Source organism: Bos indicus, chromosome 8, assembly GCF_029378745.1.
Source record: "Bos indicus isolate NIAB-ARS_2022 breed Sahiwal x Tharparkar chromosome 8, NIAB-ARS_B.indTharparkar_mat_pri_1.0, whole genome shotgun sequence".
Taxonomy (NCBI): Eukaryota; Metazoa; Chordata; class Mammalia; order Artiodactyla; family Bovidae; genus Bos; species Bos indicus.
In genome coordinates, this window is record NC_091767.1 from 12,607,914 (window position 1) to 12,635,263 (window position 27,350).

Here is a 27,350-nt window from a genome sequence, read left to right on the forward strand (position 1 = left end):
GCCTCCATGTACACACATCCACAAAATCCACAGCTGCTAAGGCTGGACATGTCCCAACCACAGGACACCTGTAGTTCACTTGGGTGTCCTCAGGCACTGAGTTTGCAAAGCTGGCAGTGGTGGCATAAGTCCACAGATCGTACAGCCATGTGGAGAGGGCTCAGATTTCAGCCCTGCTTCCTAAATGACAAGCCTCTGGGAATCATCTGACTTCAGCCCTGCCACGGCATGTGGGCACCACGCCCCCCACCACCGCAGCATTCATGCACTCCCTAGGCTTTTAGAGACAGTGCTGCACCGGCTGGAAGTGCTCAGAGAGGCTGTTCGGTGGGCCCCACCCCTTCCTTCCTATACTCTTTAATAATGACACTTCCCGTTTATGGATGAACTGAACTACTCTGTACTCCTGGTTGCCGCCATTCCAGACTCCAGCCACTTCAGGCTGTCTTCATGCAGCCAACCACAGTCCTCTGCCTGAGTCTGTCCTCTGAAACCTGATTTTCAGCACTCTGGCCCTGTGTGCACCAGCTGACGGTGTCTCAGGCTGGGGAGTGCAGGACGGTGGCACGGGCCATCTGCGCTGGTCTCTCTATGTTCTGCCTGCTGCAAACTGGCTTCTCCACTCTCCTCTTGCACCTCTGAAGCTCACTTTCAGTCCCAGCTGTTCTCCCAGCTCTCTCTCCCAGCTGTGAAAGAGGAAATGAGGGAACATTTCCTCTTTCACAGCTCTGTCTAGGAGACATATATGCAGTTCTGATATCCTGCCTCTTTTGCCTTTCATCCTACCCAGTTGCATGGAGTTCAGTTTAGTTCAGTTATTGAGTCCTGTGACCTTTGTGACCCTTTGTGCCATGGACTGCAGCATGCCAGGCTTCCTGTCCTTCAGCATCTCCTGGAGTTACTCAAACTCATGTCCATTGAGTTGGTGATGCCCTCCAACCATCTCATCCTCTGTTGCCCTCTTCTCCTCCAGTCTTCAATCTTTCCCAGCATCAGGGTCTTTTCCAGTGAGTCTGTTCTTTGCATCAGGTGTCCAACATATTGGAGTTTCAGTGTCAGCATCAGTCCATCCAATGAACATTTAGGGCTGATTTCCTTTAGGGTAGACTGGTTGGTTATCCTTGCAGTCTAAGGGACTCTCAAGAGTCTTCTCCAACACCACACTTCAAAAGCATCAATTCTTCAGCACTCAATTTTCTTTATAGTCCAGTTTTCACATCCATACATAACTACTGGAAAAACCATAGCTTTGACTAGATGGACATTTGTTGGCAAAGTAATATCTCTGCTTTTTAATATGCTGTTAAGTTGGTCATAGCTTTTCTTCCAAGGAGCAAGTGTCTTTTAATTTCATGGCTACAGTCACCATCTGCAGTGATTTTGGAGACCAAAAAAATAAAGTCTGTCATGGTTTCCATTGTTTCCCCATCTATTTGCCATGAAATGATTGGACTGAATGCCATGATCTTAGTTTTTGAACGTTGAGTTTCAAGCCAACATTTTTACTCTCCTCTTTCACTTTCATCAAGAAGCTCTTTAGTTCCTCTTTGCTTTCTGCCTAAGGGTGGTATCATCTGCATAACTGATTTTATTGGTATTTCTCCCAGCAATCTTGATTGCAGCTGGTGCTTCATCCAACCCAACATTTCGCATGATGTACTTTGCATATAAGTTTAAAAAGCAATGTGACAATATACAGCTTTGATGTACTCCTTTCACAATTACAAACCAGTCCATTGTTCCATGTATGGTTCTAACTGTTGCCTCTTGACTGGCATACACATTTCTCAGGAGGCAGGAAAGGTGGTCTTGTATTCCCATTTCTTTAAGAATTTTCCATAGGTACATAGAGATCCTTCTGCATTTTTAGATATCTAATATCTTCTGCCAGCATTCAGTAGCTTCTTTTTTTTTTAATTTTTACCACATATAGATGTATTTCTGATGTTTGTGGGAGGAGGTAAGCTCTGCATCCTTTTAGCTTGACATCTTGATTGGAGCCCTTGTGCTTCCAATAGTAACACTTCTAGTGTCCATCTTGCTTTATACAGATTGGATAATGTATTATATAATCATTCTCTAATTTTAGTTTAAAACTGCTATCCCAGAGTTCTTTGCCTTTCTTTGGCTCTCTTTTCATGTCTATTTTCTGTGTTAGGATCACATCTTCTGTTTTTGTTTTCTTCATTTGAAATTATCTCTTTATAGTATTTCTTTGTCTAATTAGCTATTGAAGGCTTCTTCTTATAATATTTAAGCTCTATACATAAAATGATAGTTGTACATATTTTTCCAATGTATTCTTTTCTTTTAATTATGATTGACTTGGAGGCATTACTACTCTTAATACTGTTATTACCAGTGCTTCCAGCATCACAATAACTGTTTTTATGTTGTCGAGTCTGTCAGTCTTCCAGTATGCTGATTTCTAACATAGAACGTCATGTATCCTGTGATGTTAGCTGAATGTTCTCAGTTTAGGAGCTTTAAAAACTTACTGTATTCACATTAAATCTGAAATCACTGTTTGTGTTTTTATGGGATAAGAATCCCAAGTTTTTCCTTCTTTCAATTCTGATTCTCCCAGCACTTTTTAAAATAAATCTTTTAAAGTTTACTTTTATTTATTTTTATTTTGTGGCTGTGCTGAGCTGCATGAAAGTGAAAGTGAAGCCGCTCAGTCTTGTCCAATTCTTTGTGACCCCATGGACTGTAGCCTATCAGGCTCCTCTGTCCATGGGGTTTTCCAGGCAAGAGTACAGGAGTGGGTTTCCATTTCCGACCCAGGGATAGAACCCCAGTCTCCCACATTGCAGGCAGACGGTTTACCCTCTGAGCCACCAGGGAAGCCCCATATGGGGGTGCTGAGCTGCATATGGGATCTTAATTCCCCAACCAGAGGTCAAACCCAGGCCTCCTGCGTCAGTGGTGTTGTGTCTTAGTCACTGCACTGCAAGGAAATTTCCCCACCACTGTTAATTTACTAATTCTTGTTAAGTCATTGATTCATATAACCTCTGATTTTACAGAATTATTATTTAGAATAAGGGGAGCCCTTTTTAAGCAGAAATAATTTATATTTTACTATTGTACATATATTTCAGCTAAGTTTTTCCTCTGCATATTTTATTTTCATTGATCACAGAGTGATACGTGAGTAAAAAGATAACTGTCTAATAACTGGATGAGTTAATGAGCCCTGATGGTTAATATGGTAGAGATGCCAGAGCAGTTTAACCATCTTAACATCCATATCTTAACTATGGAAAAAAGGAAATTATGAAACATTTAAGAGCAAGATATAATCAAATGCGTGTATTGAGCCCAAAGCTAATTTGCTTTATTTGTTCATAAGTTTCTATAGTGTGTGTTTTTTTTTTTTAATCCCATTCCAGAAGTCACCTGAGGATTTTTTTTTTTTTTTATCACTTGCGATAAAGATTCTGATTCCTTTTTTGACATTTAACTGCTAACAACTTTCAAGCTCCATCCCTCTTTTTATTCTTTATCTGGACAATCTGATAAAAAAAAAAAAAAAAAAAAAAACAAAACTAAGTGTTCCCTCCCATGACTGCAGTGTAAAGTTCAGAATGCTCAACCTCACCCCAGAAGCTTCAGCCTTTTTACCCGCAATCACCATAACACTCTAAGTCAGTCAGCCTGTCCTTCCCTCTCAAACCATATTTGGAAATACTTAGAAGGAAATATTTTATTAGCTTCTTGATACATGTGTGGCATCACCAATCTCAGTATCTAAACCAATTTGAGGATCCATCCTGCCCATGTGGAGATAACTAGAATACACTCAGTTTGATCTCTCTAGTAGTGACCAGGTACAATTCTGACCAATCAGTTGTTACTGATTATTAAGTCTGAATTACCATTTACCCAAGTGGTTTGTTTACTTTCTATCTCTTTTATTTATTTATTTATTTATTTTAATTTAAAAAGTAAGTTTTAACTGAAGAGAAAAATTATAATCATTACCTTGCCCAATAAGTTGGTAAGTCCTTCTTTATTGAAAGATAAAAAAAAAAAAAAAGTTCTAAAAGTAATTTATTTATTTTGTGCAAGGAAGAGAATGGTAATAAGAAAATAATAGAAAATAGATATGAGTGATGTGAGAAACTGATGAATTATACAGAGCCTGTAAATACTTTTGGGGATATCCAGAGAAATCACACATAAGATGAACCTGCTGCTGCTGCTGCTAAGTCGATTCAGTCGCGTCCGACTCTGTGCAACCCCATAGACGGCAGCCCACCAGGCTTCCCCATCCCTGGGATTCTCCAGGCAAGAACACTGGAGTGGGTTGCCATTTCCTTCTCCAATACATGAAAGTGAAAAGTGAAAGCAAAGTCGCTCAGTCGTGTCCGACTCTTGCGACCCCATGGATTGCAGCCCACCAGGCTCCTCCGTCCATGGGATTTTCCAGGCAAGAGTACTGGAGTGGGGTGCCATTGCCTTCTCTGGAGATGAACCTAGGCAACTTCAAAGACTTTTTAGTGTTTTGAAAAAAGGAAGAAGATACTGACATTAATGTGGGTTTTATAAAGCCTTTATGCAAAGAAGTGGGTGTTAAGAAGCAGGAAGATACTTGTTTTATAATTCTATGAAATTAAAAATCCTGGGCATATTACCTTATTCTATGATGAAAATAAAGAAAAAAATCCTCAATTTTCTTTTTTCTCCTTTCTTCTTTCATTTGTTTTTTCCTTCTCTGTTTATGTTTACATATATGGCCCTTATTCCATGAGTGACTTGAATTCACTTAATAGAAAATTCAATAACATAAAATTTGCTCTCTCTGACTTATTGCAGTTTCCCCCCCAAATGGTGTCCTTGCTAAATTATAATAAATTTCAAAATTTCGAAATAAAGTTTAAAAGGGAAGTTTGTTCTTATTTACCATATTACCCATAAATAGGAGTGAAGCAAGTTCAAATGACAAGATCAATATTCAGAAGCAGAGATTTGAATATAACCAATTAGGTTTCAATCCTTCTCTCATCTTTGAAATTCAGTTTGTAAAAGTTAGTTTAAGGGTTTTACTTCCATATTTCTAGTCCTCATTCCATTCATTCATCAGTGGCACTGATGTGTCTGTCTAGCCTTTTATCTCTAGTATTTCATACTGTTTTATCTGAACAAACAGTTTCACTTGGAGGAATTTTAGATACATGTGTTTTTACGTATATCTATGTATGTGTATAAATATCTATTTGTGTGAATATATATGCATGTGTGTGTGTATGTACATATACACTAATTATGTAAGGAAAAAACACCATAACTTAGTCCATTACTTTTCCTGGTGCGTTACTTTACATCACTCCATTTTTAATTGTGAAATGATAAAGTCTATTTTCTCCTTCTCTATTTTTCTTCCTATTTCTCCTAAATCTTGTATGTCTCTTCATTGCGAAGGAAGGAAAGCAGTGTTGCCTTTGCACATATGACTTTTTTAATATAAATTTATTTTAAATTTATTTATTTTAATTGGAGATTAATTACTTTACAATATTGTATTGGTTTTGCCATACATCAACATGAATCCGCCACGGGTATACACATGTTCCCCATCCTGAACCCGCCTCTCTCCTCCCTCCCTGTACCATCCAACTGACTTTAAAGTTTAATTGGAACATCACTTTTGAAAGCTTCACTATGTTTTTCTTAGGACTGCAGTTTCTAAAATGCAAACATGGCTGTCTGATAGATTCAGAAGGCTAAGAAGTTGATAAATGTATTAAAATTAATTTAATCTTGCGATATAGACAAGCTTTGCTGTTGAGCCAAACTTAATCTGTTCAATCTCCTCTAGAGGCCAGAAAATGCTTCACTGAAGGACGTCAAGAAGGTTGGCTTTCTGCAACATTATCTCAGACACTGTCTACATATGTTTGAATCTTCACATACTGTAAACACGGGATACACACACACACACATACATACACATACTGAAAAATAATACATATTTGCTTTTAGAAATTTGATTGTTTTCAAATGTGTTATGACATATAGTTGTAAAATTGCCCAGTGGTTTCTAAAAGAGAAAATAATTTTACTGTTAAAAAAGTGTTTTTCAAGTTTTTGTTTCTTCTTTACATCAAAGGTAGGATATGAGGGGAAAAAAAGAGGATTGTATTTTCAAACTGTCATTTAGATATGAGTCTGAAAATTGTTGCTATTGTAAAATAAAGGAACAGGAGAAATTGGCATATATACAGTTCAAGGAAGAATTTGGTTAAATGGTCACCTGTCACGCTTTAGAGAATTTTTGAAACTTAGACTGGGAATTTTAGATCTGATTTTTCTCAATCGTACCTCGGGATCCTTATTAAGGTTTTTCCTGACTGTACTGCACAAAGGTCATAATCATACCTCTATACTTTTGGTTGTAGGGGAAACAATTAATACATTTTTGGAAGGGTAGTGGGTAAATGTATTTCAAGGGCTACTAAAATGTTCAAAGTCTCATTGCATGATCTAACTTGTAAGAATGGAGCAAAATATTACAGTGAGAAGGAAAAGAACATGTAACATAAATGTTATGTTTTTCATATTAAAATATTTTCATTCAAATTAATTGAAATTGAGAATATCATGGCATATGAAAACATGACATATTAAGCCACTAAAGTTTTTCACATGCTACTTAAAACTATATACACATCTCTTTTTTAAGATGAAAGCAAGACAAAATATATAAATATATAAGGAAGCCATCTCAGTGGCTAAAAAGTTGTTTCCTGAAGGTGATGTGCAGGAGGATATAGTGATTTAGGGTATTTTTGACTAGGAGGATAACTTTTTCCCAAACCAAATATTCATGCATGTCCAAATAGAGATGTAGTTAAAAGGGTGTGATATAATGTGGGTATGTGAGAGCATTTCCTTTGTGAAAAATAAACTACTGCTGAGAGACAGTTGGTTTAGGTAAACTTAATCTGGGACTGCAGAATTCTGGGGAGTAACTGACGAGGTAAAGAAAGCTCCAGACCTGGGCAACATTCCGACCCCAACAGTCAAACCTAGAGTAAAGGAATATTGGAAGTTGTACCCATGATGTCTTAGAGGTTTACAAGTGGATTGTACTCAGTCACATCTGAGCACCATGGACAGACCACCCACCTGCAGGATCAGTCCACCCTGCCTTAAAAAACCAACTGCAATGAAATACTTTTGAATGGAGAAGCATCTGGAAATTGAGGATATCAGAGAAACTGCTTGCTGATGCAGAGGTGAGTTTTGGGGTATCCCTACTTGGACAGAGATTGGGCTGATTGAGATAAGCTTTCTATGAGGAGGAATGGGGTATAGAACTCTCAAGTTACTCAGTGGAGAAAGGCTGAAGTTACCATTTTCCTTCTAGAGGAGACCAATTATGCCTGAGGAAACAGAGCCTGCAAATAACCAAATGACTGCTCTGTGGGAGCCCCAGGCTAACCACAATTTTCATGAGGTAATTATGCCATAAATTTTTCTGTCTACCTGAGCAATGGCTTCTGCCTTTTATGTTGGTTTATTTCTTACCTGGAATGATTCAGGAAGTGGAGGGTAGAATGAGAAATCATCTAACCCTGAAGAAGAAGGGAATGCAGCCCAGAAAGTTATTGCCTAACAGGAAGCTAGGATTTCCTTCAACTTTTAAAAGACTGGACTAAAGAAGACATGGATATCAGTAGAAATTCTCTTTAGTGGTAACCATTACGATGAAACCTGAAATTATGCATTGGGAAAAATAAATTATAAATAGGTGGATAGATTTCTTCCGGTTTTATGCTAAGATCATGAGGCTATTTTCTCAAAGGGGACAAAAATGTTTTAAGACACTCTACTGGGTGAGGGGTGTGAAGAAGAGGATAAGCCACACTGACTTGGGCAGTGTATGAAGCTGTGGGAGCCAGAGATTTAGCTGAAAACAGAAAAGACTTTAGAGGTTAACTGTCAGAGGCAAAAATAACTGTCAGATGGTACTTGAGAGTATTGGGAGGGGCACAGAATAGAGCCCGCGTAAGAGTTCCACAGGCACTGGCTGCTCTCAGGGAGAAACCCATTTCCAACCTAGTCTGAAGCATGTCTGGCTCTATGCGCTGGTGAGTCTCCTAGCAATAGTGTCTGGGAATAAAGAAGATTAGAAGAAAAGAAGGAAACATTTCTCTTCCTCACCAGGCTTTCACAAGAAATTAAGTCTGCATGTGGAAGTCTCCATCATGGTGCCTAAAAAAGAAAAGAAAATGAAGTCACTCGGTTTTGTCTAAAAATTTTTATAAATATTCAGTATCTGTGTTGTGGGGCGGGGGGTGAGGTGTACAAACATAAAGATTCATTTGCTTTCCACTTTTTTCTTCTTAGCTATCCTGACCACAAGATGATGCCCATGCTATCGTCTGGAGATAGCTTGATCAAAAACACTACTGCTGTGGAGATGATGATTCTTATCTCCTATAATACCTGTACCTTTCCTCTGTCCAACCATTAAAGGGAGCAGTTGCTTAAAGATGTATTATGTGCAGGTCCAGATGTTACAGAATACACAGATGAGTTAGAGGCAGGATTCAATACTCAGGAACTCTTGGTGTTCTGGGGGACACTTCCCTGCCCTCTGCTTACTTGTGTGCACTGTGCATTTTCGGCCCCCAACATGATACCCATGTGGAAAAGGATGACATCGAGCAAAGAGCATAGGTGGAAACTTGTTCTCCCCACAACACACCCTCAGCTGCTTTTGACTCCAAAGTTTAAAGAGAGAAGACTTGCTTCCAATGGCTGGCGCCACTCAGCATCCACATCCTGGGTTCATAGAGAGGTGCACAGGAAGGAGGAAAGCAGGTGGCTTTCTAGGGGAATAAGGTAAGGGCTTGAGGACAAAGAGGCTCATTTTGAACTGGGCTCAGCAAACTCTGTCAATCCAACAGCGATACTCGCATATCTGAGAGGCCAAGTAAAAGTCTCAGCTTGGGTTTCTCTGGCTTCCTCAGATATTGGAGTTTTCATGTGAATTACTAAGGATTGTCCAGTTTTACCTAAGGGGAAAAAATGTTTCCAAAACGCATCAAGGTTATCTTGAAGCCGAATCTTATTATTTCCTAATTTTCATTAGTACCATGAGTGCAAAAGTGCTAATAAGCAGGACATATTTTTAAAATGAGCTATGGAGAGAAGGATACTGCAACTTTTGAAAAAGGGAATAGAGAGACCTGTGGATTATATGGGAGCCAGGGAGTATGGCTGTGATTTACAAATGGAACTCTGGATAGATAGACTCTACAGCTTGATCTGAGTCTATAGACTCTACAGATTGATATGTTTATCTACTGTGATAAACACAGGGTAACTCCACGAGTGGAGTGTGTAGCCCCCTTGCTCTCAGAACAGTATTTCAGCAGGGCCATGGTTTATCCACGGAATGGCTAGAGGGTTTGGGACCAATTTCTGGTTAGGTTAAGTACTAAATAATTTTCTACCCAAAAAGGTAGAAGATGCAATAAAACAGGAAAACTTGCTGCTTTGGCTATATGATACATAGTATATAACATGTATCACTCATGTTGCAGTCACAGTACTGGAAGCTAAGGATTACCTATTTGAAATTTAACCTAAGAATGTCTTTTAGGTGTGTGTTAATTGAGACTTTTTCCCATTTGTTTCTACTCTCATTAGCCCAGGGCTGCTAGGTTCTTGGAGAAGGAAATAGCAACCCACTCCATTGTTCTTGCCTGGGGAATCCCAGGGATGGAGGAGCCTGGTGGGCTGCCTTCTATGGGATCGCACAGAGTCAGACATGACTGAAGTGACTTAGCAGCAGCAGCAGCAGCAGCTAGGTTCTTAAAGAGATAATAAAGAAAGAGGTATCAAATTAGCAAGGAATTAAAATAGTAACATTTGTGTACAGATACCCAGGAATCAGTGACTTTTAAAGGAACAATAACAGAAATAACTAAGATGACTAACGGTCAGAGGAGAAAAAGAGGACAAAACAGAGAGAAGGGAAAAGGTGGGAAGAAGCGATTTTAGAAGAGAGAAGAAGCAGAAACCCCTAGAGGAGAAGTAGGCTCCTGGGTCAGGGCAGAGCTGGGCTGTAACACACACTGAAATGGAGGGTGATGGTCTAGTCACACAACCTCCTGTGAGTCTAGTGTGCAGAGTGGACCAGGATTGGCCTTTCATTGTGTCTTGGTAGCAGGAAGGAAAGAGCACTTCTGTTCAATGGCATTTCTGGGAAAGAAAAAATGAAAGTAAAAAATGTGTTCTCTCTCTCCTCAGATGACACAGGCATAGGAAATTAAATGGTAGTGAATGAGTAATGCTAAAGCCTAGAAGCAGCAGTGGTAGAGAAGCAGAGAGACGCCCAAGTGCTAAACCAGCAGCCCAGGAGATGCACACCTTGCTGGACAATTAGTAAGTCCTTCCTAGGAGGGAAATCTAAGTCCATCTAGAAATCTGATTTCGGCCCAGACTGTGACTTCTGCCACTGATGCTAATGGTCCCTGTTGAGACATTTCTGGTAAAGGAGAGACACTGGCTTCCTTATGGACATTCACATATGCAGGATAAATGTGGAATTCATGACCAGTAGAGATTTATAGCTGCTCAAGGTAATTATTTCTGAGAATGTTTGGTCTGAGTGTTCCCTGTGAAGTGAAAGTGTTAGTTGCTCAGACATGTCTGACTCTTTATGGCCCATGGACTGTAGCCTGCCAGGCTCCTCTGTCCATGGAGTTCTTCAGGCAAGAACACTGGAGTGGGTTGCCATGCTGTCCTCGAGGGGATCTTCCCAACCCAGGGGTCAGACCCAGGTTTTCTGCACTGCAGGATTTTTTGCTGTTTGAGGCACCAGGGAAGCCCAAGTATTTCTTAGACACTCAAAGGAGGTTCCCTGGGAATTTCAGCTGTATCACTGAGTGGAGAGTTCTCTTCATTGAGTAACTGATTACCATGTGGAACTCTTATTCCATATGAAAATACATGAGCTTTTGTCCCAGCTCTCACAGTCCAAGGGTTGTGAGCAACAGTTACCAAGAACAGAAGTTAGCAGCCTTGACAGTCTTGTCTTTCTGTGAGTACTTTCCTCTGAAGCAATCTTGAACACCCTGTGAGAGGGAAAAAAATCTTTTTCCTCTTTCAAGGAGTCTTTGATAACTTCTTCGAGATTTCTCACTTGGAGGTATGACTACTCTATGCACACTGTTCAAGTTTATATCCTCAAAGTAATGGAGGCCAGAGACCAGAATATAGCCAGAACCCAAGAGTGTGGGAAAGGCAGCCACGAGTTACAGACCCCTGAGCCCTCAGGCTTGCAAAGGCTGAAGGATCCTGACTTGTGGTGTCCCACTGCAGTAGCCCTCAGATAGCAAAGAGCCCTTGGTGTAACAAGAAACAGAAGGGCTTGGATTTAATATTTCCCAATTGCCTGGGTCCAGGAAGAAAGACATATTGCCTTCCTTGACAAGGGAGCAATAATATCCCCAAGAATCTAAAAAGAAATGATACAACACAGAAACAGACTTAGGAGAACAAACTTATGGCTGTCATGGGGGTAAGGATGGAGGGAAGGGATAGGGAATTTGGGATGGACATGTACACACTGCTATATTTAAAATGGATAACCAACAAGGACTTACTGTATAGCACAGGGAACTCTGCTCAATGTCATGTGGCAGCCTGAATGGGAGGGGGGTTTGCAGGGGGCCATGGCTACGTGGATATGTATGGCTGTGTCCCTTTGCTGTCCACCTGAACCCGTTACAGTGTTGTTAATTGGCCATGCTCCAATTCCAAATACAAAGCTTAAACAAATAATATCCCCAAATGAGAACAGCCAAGCCCTCTCAGGGTGAGAAATCCACAGGGTATCCCTGATCTTTTCAGGACCAAGAATTTGGAATTGTGGCGGAGACATTTTTTAGATAAGCAAATATGCAGTTAGAATAAGTGACATCTCTCAACAAGAAGATTCTCTGTTATTAGCCTCTGCAGGAATCAGTTCTTTTAAATGTTAGAGATGCCAAAGTAATCAGATTGAGAAAGGACCAAATTTGTTAAGAGTTCTTCTATTAACTCACTTGGCTCTAAAATATATTTCCTTAGTAACGTGTTTTATTTTTGCATATTTTGGATACAGGGTCAAGAATGGGAATCTGACCACCCAACCTAAGATTCTCATCTATAAAGAGGCCACCCTGCCTCACCAGCTGAGGTCACCATCTTGAACTCATAAAGGTTCAGAAGAGAACACAAGCCCTGTGTTCAGGTCAAGAGCTTGGAATCAGTCACACTTGAATAAAAATTCAAATGCTTTTACTAGTTATTAGACCTCGTGTGATTGTCTTACTTCCCTAGATACAAGCAATTGTTGTAAAACATACCCCACATGTACCCCAAACATGTACTGTATATAGTATATTTCCAAAATGGTAGTTTTGTTATTTGTCATAATAATGCTTTTTGGGATGACTCATGTATGACTCTATTAACATGAACCATCCAGAAAAAAACAAGTTTATAGAGATGGTTGGTTTCCTGGGGCTGGGGATATGAGCTGGGATTGGTTGCAAATGGGCTTAGTGGAATTTTATGGGATTAACATTTTAAAACTGTTTTGTGGTAATGCTTGTCCAATTCTGCAAATTTACTTAAAAAATATTGAATTGCACTCTTAGAATAATTTTCTGGTACATCCCTAGAAAGCTGTTAAAACTGATTTAAAGAAGAAAATCACTCAGGTACATTCAGTGAAGGAAATACATTGGCTGTTGTGATCAAGAACAAGGGTAAGGGGACAGTTAGATACAGTTTGCAGAAAGACTGCCTTGCTAATAAGCCTTAGCTGAGGCTGAGCTCCAGTTCAGAAGGTAAGAGGTAGCTTTGTGTGAACTGGGCTAACAGCTCACTGGCTAAACACATAGGTATCTGGACCACAATCCTGCCATGTATCTCTCAGCTGTGTGATCTTGAAAAAGGTACCTACCATGTTACATGCCTCTGAAGAGAGAATAATGCACACTGTTATAGAGACAAAAATAATGTTCATTTTCTGGCAAATGAACAAATAAGTTAGCTGTTATTAACCAATTGTAGATGGCTGGTCAGTTGGGAGGTTTATGATGATTCAATGAGTATGTTTGTGGTTAAACCTATGCACATACATCTGATTCTTTCCTCAGGATAAATTCATAAAGATAACACTAGAGTTCATTAAAAATACATACTTTTAGGTATTTGATACCTCTTGACAAATCAGGAAATGCTCAGTCACATAGCTAAGTATATGGAGACTGGAAAGAATAATGTACTATCTAACAAAAATTCTATTTTGCTGTATAAGGGAAGGGGCTAAGCTCTTTCATCTTTTTAGTCCCCAAATTATTGACAATAATGTTTTATACACATTAAAAAAAATCTGTTTGATTGCACTGGGTCTTAATGGTGACGTGGGATCTTTGGTTGTGCCATGAGAACTCCTAGCTGTCGCATGTGGGATCTCGTTTTCTGACCAGGGATCAAACCTGGGCCCCCTGCACTGGGAGTGAGGAATCTCAGCCACTGGACTACCAGGGAAGTCGCTTGTTTTGCACTTCTAATTAGATGTTCATTGAATGAATGACTGACTAAATCTTCCAGAGACAAGGATGACTTAGTAATTGGATAATTTCTTTAGTGACCAGAGGTACATAGGCAGTTCAGTGAAGCCTGTGTGTAGTTTCCTCCTTGAAGGTTTCACTCCTGAAGTGGAAAGGTCTGACTCTCCAGAGAAAATATTGGAAAAGAAACTGCAGATGAGTGATTATGTTGCAAGGGCAATATCTCCTCCAACTCTTGGGTTCTCTGTGATTCTCTTTTCTGTTAGTCACCAAGAGGGAGCCATTTTATGCTTTTTGAGACAATTTAGCAACAGGAAAGGGACACAAATGATGAGTCAGTGATAATTAGAATATAAAATCACCAGTTGATAATGCATTAGACCTTCAATTGGTTAGACATAACTTTGAAGATGAGTGCAGTTTGATGTAGTTAACAAGTCTCCATGGTGCTTTCATAAATATGTATCCTGAAGTAGAATTATGAACACAGGAAACACGTATTATGTGTTCCAGGGTGTATTTTCAATTCTATCCTCCGTCGTTGGTGGCCTCTTTCCTACTCAGATGTATGCTGCCCTCTCACCCTTGTTCTTTTCTCTCCTTTCCCTCATAACACACTCTCAGACAAGCAATTGATATGTTACTCTTTTTTCTTAATTCTGTCCTTAGTATGCTTCTAAATGTTTTGAACAGAAAGTTGATTGTGTATCTATGTATATACACATATACATATATATGGACATAAAATATGTATATACATAGACATATTTTAGATTACTAAGGAGTATGCATAGTTGTACATTATATATAATTATACTTTTTATTCAGTTCAGTTCAGTCACTCAGTCGTGTCTGACTCTTTGCAACCCCATGAACTGCAGCACACCAGGCCTCCCTGTCCATCACCAGCTCCCAGAGTTCACCCAAACTCATGTCCATCGAGTCGGTGATACCATCCATCCGTCTTGTCCTCTGTCATTCCCTTCTCCTCCTGCCCACAATCACTCCCAGAATCAGAGACTTTACCAATGAATCAACTCTTCACATGAGGTGGCCAAAGTATTGGAGTTTCAGTTTTAGCATCAGTCCTTCCAAAGAACACCCAGGACTGATCTCCTTTAGAATGGATTGGTTGGATCTTCTTGCAGTCCAAGGGACTCTCAAGAGTCTTCTCCAACACCACACTTCAAAAGCATCAATTCTTCGGCGCTCAGCTTTCTTCACAGTCCAACTCTCACACCCATACATGACCACAGGAAAAACCATAGCCTTGACCAGACGGACCTTTGTTGGCAAAGTAATGTCTCTGCTTTTGAATATGCTATCTACGTTGGTCATAACTTTCCTTCCAAGGAGTAAACGTTTTTTAATTTCATGGCTGCAATCACCATCTGCAGTGATCTGGAGTGATTTGGCCATAAAGAGTTCATGATCTGATACTTCTTATTATATAGACATTAATATGAAATCCATATGTATACAACTCATGAGAATGTGTATGTGTGTGTAGTTGAAGACATAAATGAAAAAAGACTTTTCTTCAATTTCACTTGATTTCAATTGATTTCTGTTTTATTTTCAGAAATATTTTTCAGTGTTAATAAGTGTCATGATTCATTATAAATGGTCAGATAGAAGATAATATTTTAACTTGAAAACATGTAAGTTTACCTATATTCACAGTCTTTAAAGTAGTTCATAAAACTGAAAAATTGATTAAGAAAATATATTTTTATAGAAAGCAAGAGAGCCAACATTGGTATTTTATGTGAACCCACTAGTGAGGAGAATGCTGTGCCCCTGCTCACAAGGACTTCTTAAGTATGTTGCCTGCCTGGAAGGTCAAACAAAACCAGTTTTTTTTTAAAAAAAAACTTGATTTGATATATGCTTATAAAGAAGAAGAGATGACAGTCCTCAGCAGTCATGGCAATAACTTAATTTACTTAGGAGAGAGAGATAAGTGACAGGTAGAGAAAATTTCTCTCAAGACTTGGAGACCTTGAGATGAAAGGGAAACTCTTTTTTATATAACCAAAGGTCAGATCCTTAGTACTTTTTACAAGCCCTCCTTGATGATCTCTTTTTATTCATTGGTGTCAAAATGAAATTGAATAAGTCTTACTTTTTCTCTCAGTTTTAATGAAATCAGAAACTCCAGCACATGAGGCAAAAGACCAGAAGTACAAAACTGTGAAAAATGAGGCTCAGCTTATGATTTATTTACAATGATAAGTTAAGGATATGTGTCTTTATTGTACCTCTTTATAATTTAGGAAAATTTCTGTAGTTTTTGATGGTATCATGGATTTGGCCAGTTATTAATATTATAAAACTATAACATGTTCTTTCATCCTAAACTATGTTATTGACTATTAAGTGTCACTGTTTAGCATTATGGATCTTTTGTTTTATTAGAATGCTGTAGTCATTCGAGGAATCTCAAAAACAGTTACAGACTGTGATACATATTTTGACAGCTAAACATAGGATACTGGAACAACAGAGGGGAAAAAGTTGTATTGTTGGTTTTAGGGAAATCGTTTTTATGGAAATAGAATAGACCTCAATAATAAGAGGGCGATGTAGCTGCAGTGCAGGCATGAGGAGGAGAGGAAAGGAAAATGTGCTAGGCGCTGGCTTGGCCATGGGGAGTGTCTCCTTTTTATCTAATAGGAGATCATGAGAGTTTTAAGCAGTGTATTTACTTTTCATCATGTTTTAAGAGCATCTATATGGATTTAAAAAATGGAGACCAATAGGATAACGTTCTCCCTTGAAGTTCAGGAGCTTCACTGGTGATGTTTGAAACAAATGAATGTTAATCACCTCTAATTTTAAAAAAATAGTTTTGATATCTGAATATGTCCAACTCTGCCTATTAGATTCAAATCAATATTGAATAGTACAGAAGGGTAAAACTAAAGGTGGAAAAATCATCCCAGGAAAAAACATTAAAGCAAATGGGAGAGTATAGCAGGAGATCTGCAGGTCTGTTACTTTTATGCCTTTCCTCCAACTGAGGGATAGAATCCACATCTCTGTGTATCTCCCACATCAGCAGATGGTTTCTTTACCATTAGCACCACCTGGGAAGTCTTTTTCTCATGCTAGATTAGTCCCAATAAACAGTATATGAAGTTACCATAGATACTGTATCAGTTCAGTTCAGTGGCTCAGTCACGCCCGACTCTTTATGACCCCATGGACTGCAGCACGCCAGGCTTCCCTGTCCATCACCAAATCCCAGAGTTTACTCAAACTCATGTCCATCGGGTCGGTGATGCTATCCAACCATCTCATCCTCTGTCATCCCCTTCTCCTCCCACTTTCAATCTTTCCCAGCATCAAGGACTTTTCAAATGAGTCAGCTCTATGCATGAGGTGGCCAAAGTATTGGAGTTTCAGCTTCAACATCAGTCCTTCCAATGAACACCCAGGACTAATTTCCTTTAGGATAGACAGGTTGGATCTTCTTGCAGTCCAAGGGACTCTTCGAGAGTCTTCTCCAACACCACAGTTCAAAAGCATCAGTTCTTCGGTGCTCAGCTTTATTTATAGTCCAACTCTCACATCCATACATGACTACTGGAAAAGCCATAGCCTTGACTAGATGGACGTTTATTGGCAAAGTAATGTCTCTGCTTTTTAATATGCTGTCTAGGTTGGTCATAACGTTTCTTCCAAGGAGTAAGTGTCTTTTAATTTCATAGCTGCAATCACCATCTGCAGTGATTTTGTATAGTAAATAATATTTTACCCATCTTCACTAGAAATATTTGACCATACAAAAGTACTATTGTTCAGTTTTGGAGGAAAAAAAATGTTTCATAGACTTCTGTTTCTGCTCTCCTTACTGGCAATCCCTTGAAGTATGCTCAGGGTTAACCAGGATAACATTGCTGCATGGGTTAGAGGATTTTAGAATTACTTATTTAAAAAAATATATGCATATGTCTGTTTTTATGATTATACTTAATTACATGCATTACTTTGACTAATAAAGTTACTATGTAACATTAAGCCATTAAACATTTAACATTCCTTAAATTATTATGTACTTATTAATGCATCCTGTGCATCCAACTAATGTTAATATATTAGATGCTGCATATGATCTACAAGTCACTTTCCCCTTTATCTTCTGTGCCAAAAGTGAAAGATGTCATGATATTTATATAACTTTTAGTAAGATATTATCCTAAATACATGGGTTTTATGTATTTAGGATAGAAAAAGGGTAGAAAATTTAGTGTCATTTTGAAATATGTATGGTACACTTAGGTTCCTCCATACGAAAAACTATAAAAGAAGGAAAGGCAGTTACATCTCTCAAACATGTTTGACTTTTGTAAATCATTGACACAAGAGTATGTCTGTCCAAGGAGCATTATCAGAATAATTATTACCTTTATATACTTTTCTTTTGGCTCAAAATCAATGAACAACCAGATTACCCATCCAGATGCTGATTGAGCGAGAAACTATTTACCTCTTTGGGTAATTCTATGACCCAACATTTATTGCCAAAATTTATGCAACTGTAATCCAGAATCCCATAGAGAGATTTATTGATTTCCATGAAAAAATGTATTTAGCAGTGCATGACAGCCTAGATGTATTTCTTCTGGGCATTTGTTAGGATATGATCATTATGGGGGACTATACCTATACAAAACATTTATGTAAATGTTATTTAATTTGTGACCATTCACCAATAAAATACAAGTATATGTATCTGCATATGAGGTGACTTGATCATACTATCAAACATAACTAAAGCAAACTTCAACTACAGTAGAGCCTAATTTACAAAAAGATGAATGAAATACACAGGATGTCTTTCTCACTGTGTTTGGGAGAGAAATACAAATAATTGATTTTAGGAAGAGAATTAAATTTACCTAGACTACAGAAAGGTTCAAGATGATATTGCTTAGACAGTAATGTTGTTTAAGTCAGCCAGCTTTGGAAATAATGGTTCAAGAGAAATGTGCTGATTCTAAGGAAAAGCAGAAAGTGAAGTTGTCCTATAATTTCTCTCAGCCAAAATATTTAACCCAGTGGAAATACCAACAAGGGTCTGGAGTAGAGACACATTGAAGGTAGAAAGTATCCTATCCAAAAGACTGTTATGGACCAAACCATCTTAGCATTTTTATAATAAAAAAATCTGTACACTGTTTTCTTAATTTGTTCTGAATGTTCTGGTGTTAATCATATACCATCCATAGATAAGATCAATGCAGTCAGTAATTGATTTGAACTGGGTGAGTCTAATTTCTGGCTCATCTCCACATGCTTTGATTCAATATGTCTTCATAATTTACATATACTCATAATCATACTCACACTCACACTCATATATATATGTATATAATGTCCTTGTATGAAATTGATAGTCTGATGTGGTACATACTGGGTGATTACTTCAAATAACAGAAAACTTGTCTTGTATAAATGTATGTTTTTAAGTCTGTACTACTTGATCACTTTTTATAACAAGCCTAAAACTGATCTTACATTATCTTTTAAACTTGTCTAAAATTTAGTACCCTGTCTAAATTTGTCACTACATAAATAGTAGTTCTGTTCATTGATTACCCATACCATCAACCACACAGTACTTTTTACCTGTTTTTTCAAAATAGTCATGAAATAAAAGAAAATTACATGCACAAAAATTGCTGTATGGTATTGTGCATTTACCTTAATCAACTTTCTGCCTAACAGGAGACATGAAAATATTCATAAATATTTATTTTATAGTAAGATAAATGGCATGAAAAAAATTTGTACATAGTGCTATGGGAGCAAATAGATGGATATCCCCAAAAGCGTAGGTAAACTTTTCTAGATAAAAAACAGTAAGTGGTATCATTTTTTCTTTTTGTATTACAGGCTCATTATTTATTTTATAGACAGAAATTTATATATCTTGACTTTCTTCACCCATTTCACCTACTCCCCTCTGGCAACCACCAGGCAATCTGTTCTCTGTATATATATCCTTTGTTTTGTTTGTCCATTTGTTTTGCTTTTTAAGACTCTACATATATGTGAGATCATATGACATTTGTCTTTCTTTGTCTGACTGATTTCACTTATAATACCTTCAGAACCTATCCATAGTCTTGCAAATAGAAAGATTTCATTCTTTTGTATGTCTGAATATTATTCTTTTGTGTGTTTCACATCTTCTTTATCCATTCATCTCTCAGCGGGCACTTAGGTTGCTTCCATATCTTGCCTATTGTAAAAAAATGCTATAATAAATGTCAGGGTACATGTATCTTTATGAGTTGGTATTTTAGTACTTTTTGTATAATATCCAGAAACAGGAATGTATAGTCATTCCATTTTATTTTTTAGGATCCTCCATACTGGTGTCCATAGTGGTTGCAACAATTCACATTACCGCCACAAATATACAAGAGTTCTTTTCTCTGCATCTTTGTCAACACTTGCTGTTCATTGTCTTTTTGACAATAGCATTTCTAAGGGACATGAGATGATGTCTCATTGAGGTTTTTTTTTTTTTTAACTTTTAATTGGTGGAAAATTACTATACAGTTTTGTGTTGGTTTCTGCCGTGCAAAAATGAAAATCAGTCATAATTATATACGTATCCCTTCCCTCCTGAGTCTCCCTCCCCTCCAGTCATCCCACTCCTATAGGCCACCATAGAGCACCACGCTGGGCTTCCTGTGTTATCTAATGACTTCCTACTAACTATTTTACAGATGATAGGGTATATATGTCAATGCTACTTTTCTCAATTCATCCCACCCTCAGCTTCCCCAGCTGTATCCACAAGTCTGTTCCCTACTAGGTTCATCAATAGCATTTCTCTAGATTATATATATATATATATATATATATATATATATATATATATATGCTAACGCGCAATACTTGATTTTCTCTTTCTGACTTACTTCACTCTGTATAAGAGGCTCTAGGTTCATCCACCTCTCTACAACTGACTGAAATTTGTTCATTTTAATGGCTGAGTCAACCCCATGAACTCTATCCTGCCAGGCTCCTCTGTCCATGGAATTTTTCAGGCAAGAATACTGGGGTGGATTGCCATTTCCTTCTCCACGGGGTCTTCCCAACCCAGGGATCAAACCTGTGTCTCCTGCATCACAGGCAGATTCTTTACTCGCTGAACCATTGAGGAAGCCCCAGTGTTCCATTTCCATTCATTTGTCCATGGGCATCTAGGTTGCTTCCAGGTTCTGGCTATTGTAAAGTTTACTGCGATGGACATTGAGGTACATGTGTCTTTTAGAACTGTGGTTTTCTCAGGGTATGTGCCAAGTAGTGGGATTGCGAGATCATATGACATATTTATTCCTATGTTTTAAAGAACTCATACTGTTTTTCATAATGACTGTAACAGTTTACACTCCCACCAACAGTGCAGGAGGATTCCCTTTTCTCCACATCTTCTAGAGCATATATTGTTTGCACACTTTTTTAATGATGGCCCTTCTGACTAGTTTGAGGTGATACCTCAAACATTTCTCTAATAATGAATGATGTTGAAAATCTTTTTAATGTGTTTACTGGCCATTTGTATGTTTTCTTTGGAGAAACATCTGTTTAAGTCTTCTTTTATTATTGACTTCTTTGATATTGAGCTTATGAGCTGCTTATATATTTCGAAGATTAACCCTTTGTCAGTCGCTCCATTTGCAGTTATTTTCTCCCATTCTGAGCGTTGTCTTTTCATCTTGTTTATACTTTGTTATACAAAAATCTTTAAGTTTTACTAGATCTCATTTGCTTATTTTGTTTTTATTTGCATTAATCTAGGAGGTGGATCAGGGAGAATCTGGCTTCAGTTTGTGTCATAGAGTATACTGCCTATGTTTTCCTTTTTTAGTTTCTGGTCTTACAGTTAAGACTTTAATCCATTTTGAGATTATTTTTGTGTATGGTTTTAGAAAGTGTTCTAATTTCATTATTTTACATGTGGTGGTGGTGGTTTAGTCACTAAGTCATGTCCGATTCTTGTAACCCCATGGTCTGTAGCCCGCCAGGCTCCTCTGTCCATGAAATTCTCCAGGCAAGAATACTCAAGTGGGTTGCCATTTCCTTCTCCAGGGGATCTTCCTGACCCAGGAATCAAACCCGGGTCTCCTGCATTGCAGGCAGATTCTTTCCCAACTGAGCTATAAGGGAAGCCCATTAGTTGTCCAGTTTTCCCAGCACCACTTATTGAAGAGTGGTGTTTATTGTAAATGCTTTCCTCCTTTGTCAAAATAAGGTGCCTGTAGGAGCCTGGGTTTATCCTTGGGCTTTCTATCTTGTTCCATTGATCTATACTTCTGTTTTTATGCCAGTACCATACTGTCTTAATGACTGTAGCTTAGTAGAATAATTTGATATCAGCAAGGTTAATTCCTTCAGCTCTGTTTTTCTTTCTCAAGATTGATTTGGTTATTTGAGATCTTTTGTGTTTCCATACAAATTGTGAAATTGTTTGTTCCAGTTCTGTGAAAAATACCATTGGTAATTTGATAGAGATTGCTTTCAATTCATAGATTGCTTTGGGTAATATAGTCATTTTGACAATATTGCTTCTTCCAGTCCAAGAACATGGTATATTCTCCATCTGTTTGTGTTACCTTTGATTTCTTTCATCAGTATATTATAGTTTTCTGCATATGTGTCTTTTGTCTCTTTACGTAGGTTTATTCCTGGGTTTGGGGGCTTCTGTGGTGGCTCAGCAGTAAAGAATCCACCTGCCAGTGCAGGAGACTTGGGTTCTTTCCCTGGATTGTGAAGATGGAGAAGGAATTGGCAACCCACTCTAGTATTCTTACCTAGGAAATCCCATGGACAGAGGAGCCTGGCAGCCTAAAGTCCAGGGGGTCTCAAGGGTTGGACATGACTTACTGACTAAACAACAACAACATTCCTAGGTATTTTATTCTTTTTTTGTTGCAATGGTGAATGGGATCGTTTCCTTAAAATTTATCTTTCTAATTTTTCCGTGTTAGTGTATGAGAATGAAAGGGATTTCTGTGTATTAATTTTTATAACCCTATGACTTTACTAATTTTTTTTACTAGCTCTAAAAGTTTTTTGGTGGCATTTTTAGGGTTTTCTATTAATATGTATAATATTAATATGTATAGTATCACATATTCTAGAAACAGTGTTTTACTACTTTCTTTTCCAGTCTGAATTCCTTTTATTTCTTTGTCTTCCCTGATTGTTGTGGCTAGGACTTCTGAAACTATGTTGAATAACAGTGCTTTGAGTTGGCACCCTTGTCTTGTTACTGACTTTAGAGGAAATGCTTTCAGTTTTCCACCATTGAGAATAATTCTTGCTGTGGGTTTGTTATATATGGCCTTTGTTATGTTGAGGTAGGTTCCTCTTATGCCAGTTTTCTGGGGAGTTTTTATCATAAATAGGTATTTAATTTTATCAAAAGCTTTCTGTGCATCTTTTGAGATGATCATATGGTTTTTAATCTTTCAGTTTGTTAATATGGTGTATCAATTGATTTGCATATATAATTTATACCATATTTGTGTGGGTTTATTTGGGAGTTCTCTATTCTGTTTCATGTTTTTATGTATCTGTTTTTGTAGCAGTGCCATGCTGTTTTGATTACTATTGCTTTATAATACAGTTTTAAATTAGCATGATGCCTGCAGCTTTATTATTCTTTCTCAAGATTACTTTGGCTATTTGGGGTCTTTTATGATTCCATACAAAATTTGCTTTTTTTTTTCCTTCTGAAAAATGCCATTGGGTTTTTGATAGAGATTGAATTGAATCTGTAGATTGCTTTGGATATACTGAACATTTTAACAATACAAGTTCTTTTAATCCATGAGCATGGACTATCTCTACATTTATTTGTGTCTTCTTCAATTTCTGTCATCAGTATCTTATAGTTTTCAGTGTAACAGGTTGTCACTTTCTTAGTTAAACTTATTCATAGGAATTTTATTATTTTTGATGCATTTGTGAATGGAATTTTTTCTTAAATTCTCTTTTTGATCATTTGTTAGTATCTAAAAACAATATGTTTTTGCATATTGATTTTGTACCCTGCAACTTCACTGAATTTGTTTATTAGTTTTAACATTGTAAGGGCTTCCCTAGTGACTTAGTGATAAAGAATTGCCTGCAATGCAAGAGACTACCTGCAGTGCAGAATGGGCAGGTTTGAACCCTGGATTGGTAAGTCCCTTGGAGAAGGAAATGGCAACCCACTTTAGTATTCTTACCTGGGAAATCCCATGGACAGAGGAGGCTGGTGGGCTATCGTCCATGGGGTCAAAAGAGTTGAACACCACTTAGTGACTAAACCACCACCACCACCATTAACATTGTTGGTGTAGTCTTTAGAATTTTCTCTATATAAAGTCATGTCATCCACACATAGTTTTATTTCTTTCCAATTTGGATGCCTTTTATTTCTTTTTCTTGACTAATTACTCTGGTTATTAATACCCTTTGTTGAATAAAATTAGCTTGACTTATATCTTGAAGGTGGTAGTAAATCTTGAAGGATAAATGCTAACTTTATGGGGAAGTCAAACTAGTGAAATAATTACAGGCACAATATAGCTTATGCAAGAAAAAATATCTCAAACAAAATGACATGTTTGAGAACTGAAGTACAGTACTCTGGAGTGTGGTATGGACAATAAGGAGAAAAATGTTGCCTGGACCTGGTAGCACTTTGAAAGTTGTAGGTTGAAATTGTTGAGGTAAAAATACTTTACCACATTTGTTTAGCATCATTTCAGTCAAACGCTTTTCGAACTTTCCATGTTAACTGGAATTGTTCGCCCCACCTAATACACAGGATTATTCTGCAAGCCTTAATCAAGAAAGGCTTTCTTGGTTAACCAAGCCGTAACCAAGGAAACTATGATGTTCCCTCTATAGCACCTTCTACCTACACCTACATTTTTATTAATATGGTCAAATCCATGTAGGACAGAGTTGTAAAACATAGGATACTATTGGCTCATTTCACTCTGTAGTGCTTCTTGGTGTTTTTTTTTTTTTTTTTGTAACAAACATAGGGCTGAAAATCAAGATATCATATATCTCATTCCAGCCGTTCAATCACCTGCCTGGGAGATCTTAGGAAAAGTCTTCCTTTTGACATTATAAATATGAAGTGGTTATTAAAGTTGTTTTGTTTGCATTTCAGTCCTATATTAAGATAGCACATTGAAATCTTATATGTTGAAAATAAAAAGCAACATCTCTGTTCAAAGCAGCATTGCAGAGAGATGAGCTTTGGATATCATGTGCTGTCTCTACAAAAGACCTTAGATATCACTGTTTCACCTGTTTTGTGATAAGGGGAATTCATATAACCAAGGTTATAAAATTAATTGTAATGTATATCCTCCACTTAAGATACTCCACAAAGTAGGAGTCAACACTCAAAAGATACCTGGTGCAGGAGTATTCATTTCTACAATATTTTGATAGTTTTCTAAAAATCTCCTTGTGAAGCTCTCTCTTGTCATTCTGCTGACTCTTCAAAATCTGACATCCAGGCCTAACACAAATGACATTTGCTATGGATAAGTCGCTATGGTTTCTTTTTTGAAACAGATCATTTCCAACTTTGTTGATTATCAAAATCATTATTCAAATGAGTACAAATTTCTTATTATTCATATCTTAATCTGCATTGTATATTCTAAGAGTATCATTAGCTGATCTTATGTGTGAAATATTATTTCCCTGTATTTTTACTTTCACATATGACTATAGAAAATGAAAAAAAAATCATATGTGTTGACTACCTAGGCTTTCTCTTTGTAATTACTATTCATGTCCTTGGGCTGATTCCTTAATATTTTAAAGGGATTTTGTCTTTTAAATATATATTTTGGATGCTCAGCATTTCTTACATATTTGCATTATGGCATTATTTTCTGTTTATACTTGTGTCTATATTATCTAAGAAAACAAGTTAGCAATTTTAGTATCATTAGATTATTTTCTTGTAATGTCTCTTAAATGTCATATTTGCCCTTTCCATTTTGAGTGGTCTATCATTTACCATCTATTTATAGGTATAAACTTTATCATATATCAAATTATTACATAATGTTTATGTAAATTTGTTATATTCATTTGTATCTGAGGCTACCTATGTGCAATATTGCCCTGTTAATTACTAAAATTTTATTACAAGTCTTAGTATCTGATGAAGAGTTCTCCTCATCTGTTTTGGGTTTCATGAAAATCCCTGACTAGATTTTCATTGAAATTGCTTTCAATACTTGGATTAATTTTTGAATCAATTATTATCTTCTAGATATTGTATTTGCCATGCATGAATATGTGACATCTACTTATTCATTAGCCTCCTTTATGTTTTTGTTTTGTCTTTTAATAATGTTCTGTATTTTTTTCCAGAAAACCTAGAGGACTTCTTTTTTAAAAAAGTATGTCTAGATACCTCAGAGCAAGGGCTCCCCCTCCCCTGACCATTGTAGACCTTAGTGGTCTGTTAGGAACTGGGCCACACAGCAGGTGGTGTGTGGCAGGCAAAAGCAAAACCATCATCCCCTCCCCTGCCCTGGTCCATGGAAAAATTGTCTTCTGTGAAACCGGTCCCTGGTGTCAAAAAGGTTGGAGACAGCTGCCTTAGAGTCATGGTGGACAAGGCCCTTTATTTTTTTCTAGCATAAGAAATTGTTTTGATGACATTATAAAATTGTGTATTTGTTCTGCTTTTAGATTTTAATGTTAACAGACTTTCTAATATTGATCTATAGATAAGTCATATATTTTATTTTGCCTTATTGTTTGTTTTGGATTAAAATATGAAAGATAATATTTTCTCTATCCCAGAAGATTCATTTATATTATCAGTAAACTGCAGAAGTAATTACTATAATTACCATCCTGGCTTTTATTGTTATTTATTGGTTTGGCTATAGTTGAAATTCAAGTAAAAGTATGAATACCCTATGTATTATTTTCTGTTTTCCTCTTACTCAACATGATACTTCTGGGATTCACCAATATTAAAACATATTTTGAAAGACTGGTCTTTCATTTAATTGCTGTGTAGGTCATTATAAATATTGTTGTCTATCCCTTAATGGTACTTTGGGTTCTTTCCGTTATTTTTTAATGTGAATTAATTTACTATAAGTATCTGTGAAACTATCTTTTGTTGTAGTTTTGCACTAATTTTTCATGAGAGTGGTATGGGTTTAGGGAATATATATGTTTAGTTTCAGTAAGTACTGCTAAGAATATTTTTTCAGTCAGTAATCCCTTCAACAATGTGTGAAATTTCTTTCTCTGTCTGACTTACTTCACTTGGTATGATAATCTGTTGTGTCATCCATGTTTCTGCAGATGGTTTAATTTTGTTCTTTTACAGCTGGGTAATAGTCTATTGCATGACGGTGCAACATCTTTATCCGTTCCTCTGTTGATGGACATTTAGGCATCTTCCATGTCTTGGCTTCTGTGAACAGTGCTGCAGTGAACATTAGGGAACATGTATCTTTTCTAATTATAGTTTTCTCCAGATATAATCAGACGTATGCTCAGGAATGATCACTCATATGTGGAATCTAATTTCAAAGATGATATGAATGAACTTACTTACAAAACAGAAATGGACTTAAAGATATCAAAAATAAAATTATGGTTATCAAAAGGTAAACGTAGGCAGGGAGAGATCAAACAGGAGTTTGGGATTAAATACACACGCTACTATATATAAGATATATAACCAATGAG

General features: G+C 37.2%; 1 long non-coding RNA gene across 2 annotated transcripts; it reads left to right on the forward strand.

The window, feature by feature from the left end:
- The first annotated feature begins 6,760 nt into the window (after window positions 1–6,760).
- Window positions 6,761–12,571, forward strand: LOC139184503 (uncharacterized). Of its 2 annotated transcripts, none has more exons than XR_011568005.1 (5): window positions 6,761–7,244; window positions 7,376–7,465; window positions 8,359–8,856; window positions 10,270–10,601; window positions 12,128–12,571. It is a non-coding gene; the product is annotated as an uncharacterized lncRNA (long non-coding RNA). The 2 variants fall into 2 exon arrangements; XR_011568004.1 differs by having other exon boundaries at window positions 6,766–7,244; window positions 10,270–10,404; window positions 12,128–12,565.
- Window positions 12,572–27,350: the final 14,779 nt, after the last annotated feature.